This window comes from Etheostoma cragini, chromosome 6 (genome assembly GCF_013103735.1).
Source record: "Etheostoma cragini isolate CJK2018 chromosome 6, CSU_Ecrag_1.0, whole genome shotgun sequence".
Classification (NCBI taxonomy): Eukaryota; Metazoa; Chordata; class Actinopteri; order Perciformes; family Percidae; genus Etheostoma; species Etheostoma cragini.
In genome coordinates this window covers 12771098-12777502 of record NC_048412.1, presented here as the reverse complement: position 1 = coordinate 12777502, position 6405 = coordinate 12771098, and the positions used below count along the sequence as shown (strand labels likewise).

The following is a 6405-nucleotide window of genomic DNA, read 5'->3' as shown; positions in this document are numbered from 1 at the left end:
TCTCTGTAACTCTCTCTCTCTGCCTAAAATGGACTTAGAGCCTGTAGCCTTGCCATAAGCCAATGATTGTACAGCGACCACTATCCCGCCTTCAGCACCACTCAACCAACCAGATGGCAGCAGCAATGGAGCATATCTACCACACCAGAGAGTTTATCTGCTTTTTTTTCTCCCTCCCTCTCTCTCTCTCTCTCTCTCTCTCTCTCTCTCTGTCTCTCTCTCATATATGCACACAAACTGGGGGACACACACATACAAGACAACTGCCACAGGCTCTAAAGCACCATTTGTGTCATTGACATGCAGACACACACACATTTCCAGATTATCTTTTTTCTGCCAAACTGTCAACCCCACTTACCCCCCTCCAATTTGACCCAACTCATACACACATTCTGTTACTATGGCAACAGCTAGTCCATACTGCACACACACATTTGTGAATACATACACACTCACACACAGTGATAGACACTCGATGAAAGTAGCACGCTGCATTTCCAAGTCTTGCTTGAGATTGTCAATGAGTTTTCACCCCCCCCCCAAAAAAACAACATTCACGCTGGTCTACAGTTTGACTGAATCGCTGTAGGAACCGAAGCAATACAGAGCAATGTTTCATCTGCAGTCATTCAGCTGTGGCAGCACTTAGCCACTGGAAGTCTACCCTCACCAATAATGCTTGTATTCATCCATCATGTCTTGAGGTGCATTTACACTTTAATATATCTATCTATGACACTATTTCACATCAATTTGTTTGGGTAAAAGTATTCCACAACGTTCCACTTCCAGGATTGCTCCGTTCCCGCCGGAAATTCTGCCAGATTTCACTTTTCAGCTGGATGTCAGTTACCTTCCGCTTTCTTTGAGTTGGCAATTTAAACTCCAGTGGATGTATGAGGACTATGCTTAACTGCTTCTCAGATCTCTGCATGGTAAATTCTGACAGCTAGCTAGATTATCTGTCCAATCTGAGTTTTCTGTTACACCAAAACAAGTTCCTTCCCAAGGCTATTTTGCAGCAGTACCGTGGCTCTGCCAGTGATTAGCACCGCCTATGATGATTAAGATTAGTTTAAAGAAATGCCAATAAACCAGAGCACGTTTCCCTCCCTTCTTGGAATGCTGTGTGGATTTACCAGACCCTTCTTCGCAGCACTGTCGAGGAAGGTCTGGCAAAGCGGGACTAGGGGGCGAGCAAAATCTTCATCCACATTATCAAAATGCTACAAATGCCTCAAATATTTGACAACCCAGAGTTATGCTTGATTTATCTTGCTGGAAATTGAACTGAACAAGTAATAAACAAGTTCCTCAATCGGGTAACCTCCTACAGCGTCTTTTACACCGTCGTGGAAGAAAAAGTTTCATTGTAAGAAATGCACTTTATTGCTGATATATATCAATACGACTCTCATATCTGTTAGTCAAATTTGAAGCTACAGTCAGGAGATGATATCTTGGCTTAGCATAAAGAAAGGAAACAAGGGGAAACAGCTAATATGGCTCTGTCCAAAGGTAACTCTATAAAGCTCACTAATTATCTAACTAACTATTATCATTTTAATCAATACAAACTAAACTGTAAAAATGACAAATTGTAGTCTTATGGGGTGTTATGAACAGAACAAGGCCAGCATTTTCCTCCTGCTCTCAGTCTAACCATACATGGCTGTAGTTTCATAATTAAAGGACAGAACTGGGAGTGGTTTCAACCATCATCTCTTCTAATTCTTGGCAAGAAAGTGAATAAGTGCAGTTCTAAAAATGCCCACCTATTTCTTTAAGCTGTAATATATTTGAACAACAAAGATATGGCTTGAACACATACTCAGAGGACAAGACTTGCTGGTGATTTCCTGTATTAATCAATCGCTTGACCGTTTGTTGAGATTTTAAAACCAAACCAAATAATTAGAGAAAAGAAACAGAGAATTATTGAATAAGAACATAATCAACTGCTGCATCACCAACACAAATGGCACAGTGGGATAAAACCCGGCACAGTTACATTCTTCCCCACAGCGCTGCTGACACAGACTCTTTATTACATAACTAATGTCAGCATGTCCTGCATGTGCATACAAGTAAGATTAATGAGTCATGATATGCTGGCTGCAAACAAACGGTCAACGCGTCACAGTAGGATGATTATTTTAGGGATATGCAGAAAAAGAGAGACAGAAATAGAAAGAGAAAGAAAGAGAGAGAGAGCGAGAGAGAGAAAGAAAGAGAGAGAGAGATCAGCAATTGAGACAAGCAGAGTGGACACCAGAGAGACAGAGCGTGAGAGAAGAAGTGGCTGAAGGGCAAAGTGAAATGACTTTATAGATTCTAAGTGGTGTTTTGCTGATAAGGAACCAATATTTAAATCCAATCAGTGGGGAGGATATTTAATGAAGGGAAGTGTTTAAAAGCTGTTCCATCTCTGTTTAAACCAAAGCCTCTCGGACAACCCCAGCTTAGCTTTAAATACACTGAAATCAATCCGCTTACCATGAATCCAATGCAGTCTCTCCTCTTATCTGGCACTTCTTCACTTTTCCCTCCCACTCCTTCATCTCTTAAGGTCCTTATCCTCCTTTAGCCCCATTCTCTCTTTTCTGTATTTTTAACCATGGCCTAAACTCATACTTACACTATATGATTAAAAAAGGTTCCAAAAGGTTAAAAGGGCCATGATGTCTGTATGCAAGACTTCATGCTGTTGAATGTATGAAAATTGGATAATCGAACCGTCACCGCACAGAAAAATCCATTCTGTGAAAGAAGAAAAATGTCCAGTATTTTTTGCTTCCCCTGCATTCTTGCTCTATGTCTTCTTTATTTCAAATTAGATGCCATGTGGACTGCACCATGAAGAAATGCATGCTGGATATGAGGCACAGTAATCGTAGAGAATACTAACAGACTGTAAAGTGTAGCCTGAAATAGTTTTCTATAATTTCTTCCTTGTAGTGTTTCATTCCATGCCACCTTCCTGTTCTCTTGTTCATACAGTAGGCAACATATTATTATGTGTGTTGCATGTGCCGGTTTGTGTGGTGCGTGGGTGAATGTATTCAGAAGAGGAGGCATGTATGAATCCTGAGACAATGGAGCAAAACAAACACACACAAACACACACACCGTCCTGCTTTTATCTTTGAATAATTAGGAATGGTGTAACTCAGTGTAACTCAGTGTAAGGGAGGAGCAAGACTCTCGAGGCTGCTGTTCAACAGGCTAATATAGAGCAGCAATTATACAGGAAAGAAATACAGAACCACTTTCAAGGTAGGGGTGTTCACAAGTCCATGCAGTTTATGTGAGGTTTGTGCTTATCAGACATATTTTGATTTGCATGAGTAAAGACTTTAAGGATGAGGACTTACTGGTTGGTTTGGCCAGTACAGTAGGCTCTCTGGTTAACCACCTCAACCCCATTAACGAGAAGTGCAGAGTAGCTTCCCCAAGCTTCTCTATGGGATTTTTCCATTTATTCTTTATATCAATGTTATTATATTGCCATTCGGCTCAATCATGGTTGCTTGTTCTTGTTCTCTCTCTACTTTGCTCCATTAAAGGGATGGTTCAGAATTTTAGACATAGGACTTCATTTCCAAATTAGCCAATGTGTTATTTTTCAGTGGAGAGTGGTGCTAGGCTAGCGCAAGTCAACAGTAACTGCTAGCCTTGCTACCCTTGCATCTCAATGATCGCATTACATTTTGGAGGGACTAGTTTCTCAGCAGTGGCGGAATTTGACTTTGCTCCGCTCAGCAGTACTGCGCCAAAAAGTAACCAGTCCCCCTCCCTGCAGTAAAAACATTCATCATCTGTCAGAATTTTTATACATTTTCTGCACTGGTACCACCAGTCTCCCAATGTTCTGTCCAGGTTCTCTACTGCATCTCCAGCGGGTGCTGTCTCTGGAGACCCTCTTTCTTGTTCTGCCCTTTCAGCATCCATTTGTCTTAGTTCTTCGTATGTGCATTCCGGCTCATACAGGTACGGTCCGTTGCATAACAGACATTCCTCGTCTTCATCATCTTCAATGTCAGAAACATCGGCATGGCTTTCAAACATGGCCATAGTACTACATGTTGTTGATTCCTTTGTGCAATGTACTCTGCTTCTGAGTGACAGCAGCAGGTAAAGAAACTTGTGTGAATGTCATGTAAACCAGCTTTCTCGGTAGCCTGGGTAATATCACTCCGCCTCTGTTGTAACCTATGCTACCAATTACAGGGAACAATTATTAATAATTATTGCAATGCAAGGGTAGCTTTATTTCTAACATTATTCTGTCAACAGACATTTACATCGATAGTCTGGCATTATAATTGAATTGCCTTTGTTGTACTATGGAGTGGGTAAGACAGTTAGGGTTGACTTGCACTAGCCAAGCACCAGCACACTCTGCAAATGGAAGGACAGGATGAAAAGTGTTGTAAACAGTCTCCACTGATAAATAACACACTGGCTTAATTGGAAATGAGGTCCCATGTCCACAATTCTGAACCACCCCTTTAAGGTTACATTTCAGATCGGGTCTTATTATCCTAAGGTCTCCTTCAGGTCGGGTCTCTCTCCTTTCTGTAAATTAATTATTTGTGTCACGTTCGGATAGGTTTTCTGTTTCCGGTCTGTCCCCAGGTGCATTTCCCATTAGGTCCAACATTTTGAATCTATGAGGACTTCTACAGCAAAGTGTGGTAAAAAACTAGAGACTTTTCTTGAGAAGCTATATCAGAATCGAAAGGCGCCCAGAGATCCCCACCCATAGCAACCATCAAATCTGTCAAAACATGGGGACGCCCCGGTAGGGCATGCACACCATGTACCAAGGCCATGTAATGAATCCTCACCGCAGCGGCCTGGGTTAGATCCCAGCCGGGGCCTTTTCCTGCATGCCATCCTCTTTCTCTCTCCCCTGCCCTTTCTGTCTCTCGCAAAGCTATCACTATTTGTTTTACAATACATTGATTCTCTGCTGCCAAGACAAGATGCTGACGGTGCAGTTGAGGTCTAGTCTTGTAATGTCTGCTTACACTGCACCACACCACCAGCACAATGCAAGCATGTTGTACTCTTTCATTGTACAGCATGGTTCAGGCATAGAACAGCTCCCCAGCTATACAGTCTGGTCTCCTCCCTGGAGTCTCAGACAAGACAAAAATCCTGATAACACTGTGGGGACCCCTTCTATAAGACCGCATCACACAAACACAACATCCATCAGTGTATTGGTCTGCCTACAGCATCCTTAGTGGCAAGTGAAGACATCACCTTAGTCTATAAATGTTTATAGAATGGTTTACAGGATTTTTAGAATGATTACAACACACTATAAAAAAGAAATACAAATTGCTTGTTGCTCAGTCAGCAGAAATGCTTGAATATGTAATATTAGACAATATTAGTCAGATAGCCATGCAGCAAATCACTTTACCAGGACAATTTAATTTTTTTATGGATATCACATTTTGAAGCAAACCATTCTCTGCAGTGCAAACCCTCCTCACAGTGCAACATCAGCCAAGAAAGAATTAAGAGAGAGACATCAATTTTCTTTATCACTGCCCCGCTCATCATTATGTGTTTTACTGCTGAGGAGAGGAGCATGGCAGGGAACAAAGGCAGCCGACAGTGGTACTTCCCAACATTTTTGATTGGCTGGTCTCATCAGACCACAGCTGCAATGAGCTAAGGCATGAATAAATGTGGTGTCTGATTATGTTATATTATATGCTTTACTTCCAATTTTTATTGCTACTCTTGCTTCTTTTGTTTGCAGTTAGAATACAAAGTGTCAGCGAACATGCACAGCACAATGTGTTGAATAATGAATGAGACTTATACAGTATACCGGTAGTGTACGTTTCAAGATGTCAATTGATTAAACACATTTAAGGCAATGAAATTCACCCGCTGACTGTCATCTGTTCTGAGTGAAAACAAAATGCTTTTACTGAATTAGGCAAAATCAATAACAGGAATTCAATGCACGTTACCATGTCTCTGCGTGCTGCATGTGTATCAGTGCCTCACTAACAAGCTTCAGCTACCGTCCCAAATGTTTTCCACACAACCCAACTGAGGCTGACCAAGCATTTAGAAGAGCTGGGCAGAGGGAGGACATGATTGTGCTTTCAGATTAGGGTTATAGCCCAGGTTGGCAAGACACCCATGTAAAACTGGGTAGATATCAGGGTTTTTACAAAGTGGACTCTGGTACGAGTGATAGGGCGGGTACCTCTGGGAACAGTGGGAGCCTGCAGGCTGTCCTCTGAGAACCCTGTGTGTGTTTAGGTTACAGAGATAAGGAATGATCACAACGGTTCATTCATTCATCAGCATGCCAGCCAGACACAATGGGGAGAAGGGGTGTGTGTGTGTGTGTGTGTGTGTGTGTGTGTG

General features: G+C 42.0%; 1 protein-coding gene and 1 long non-coding RNA gene across 9 annotated transcripts in view; one reads left to right on the top strand and one right to left on the bottom strand.

The window, feature by feature from the left end:
* Positions 1–4232, top strand: part of LOC117945757 — a 23665-nt gene extending 19433 nt beyond the window's left edge. Inside the window, exon 3 of the long non-coding RNA XR_004656888.1 lies at positions 4132–4232. This is a non-coding gene — a long non-coding RNA (uncharacterized LOC117945757). The remainder of the gene's footprint in view (positions 1–4131) is intronic.
* LOC117945715 (F-actin-uncapping protein LRRC16A-like) overlaps positions 1–6405 on the bottom strand; it is a 67030-nt gene that overhangs the window by 44280 nt on the left and 16345 nt on the right. The window lies entirely within an intron of this gene.